Genomic DNA, 1,186 nt, shown 5'->3' with positions numbered 1-1,186 from the left:
TTTGGTTTACCCAACATTTCTAAACATCCTCTTTGGTATATATATATGCATTCATTACTTAATTCAATCATTCAACATATAAACTGGAAAAATCCTAAAAATCTATTAAGGGCTCAGGAAATATATGTGTCGAGTTCATGCAGAATAGTTTCCTTCCTTCAATTCCCAAATGTTTGAATTAAACCCATTTCTATTCTTGACTCCGACTAACATTTATTGGTATTTAGTGCCAGACCCTAGCACTATGTTCTAGGCAATGTGGAACTAACAGTGAAGAAGATAGCAAAACCCTCACTCTCATGGAGTATATATTCTGTTGAAGAAAGAAAGAATAAACAAATAATAGGTAAAAATTAATAATTAAATGAGTTGATGTGAGAGAGTGTAACAGGACTTACTTTAAACTGAGTTGTCCAGGAAGATTCATTAAGGAGGTAAAATTTATGCTGAGACCTCAATGACAAGAGGGAGCCAGTCATGCCCAGGGAAAAAGCCAGGAAAACAGCTTTACAGGCAGAGAAAAAAACTAAGGTAAAGGAAGGACCTGAGATGGATCTGAGTGTGTCTTGTTCCAAAAACAGAAGACAATGGGGTGGACTACAGAGCACAAAGTGAAAAATGGTACAAGAATTTTGAATATATATGAAGCCTGAGATGCCTGTTGGACACCCAAGAGGAGGTATCAAATAGGCAAGTGCTTCTCAAAGTTAATTTGCATATGAGTCATATGAGGATCTTGTTTAAAATGCAAACTGTGATGCAGTGGATATGGAGTGAAGTCCCAGATTCTGTTTCTCAAAAGGTCCCAGGGGATGATCCTGCTGGTGTTGGACCACCTGTTGAGTTGTAAGGATGGAGGCAACTGTACATTTGTGTCTGCAGTCAAACGTAAAGAAGAGAAGGAAGAGGCCAAAAAATAAATAAGGTGGAGAAAAGAAAACCAAAAAAGAAACTTTTTTAAATCGTCAAAGAGATTTAGGTGGTTTGTGTGGAGAAAGGATACCAAATACCTACAGCAAGCTTTCTCATACTAAATGTGATTCAGTAGCATCAAGGTATTCATGGAAGTGACTCAGTACACTGACATGGAAGATATGTAACTGTGCTCTAGACTGTACTTGGAGTTTCTGACTACTTGCTCTGCCTTTCAAAGTCCATGGTTTCCATTTCAAAACAGCAATGCTTT

The sequence above is a fragment of the Mandrillus leucophaeus genome, unplaced genomic scaffold (genome assembly GCF_000951045.1).
Source record: "Mandrillus leucophaeus isolate KB7577 unplaced genomic scaffold, Mleu.le_1.0 Scaffold223, whole genome shotgun sequence".
Classification (NCBI taxonomy): Eukaryota; Metazoa; Chordata; class Mammalia; order Primates; family Cercopithecidae; genus Mandrillus; species Mandrillus leucophaeus.
The sequence above is the reverse complement of the archived record's forward strand: the minus strand, read 5'-3'. Positions refer to the sequence as shown.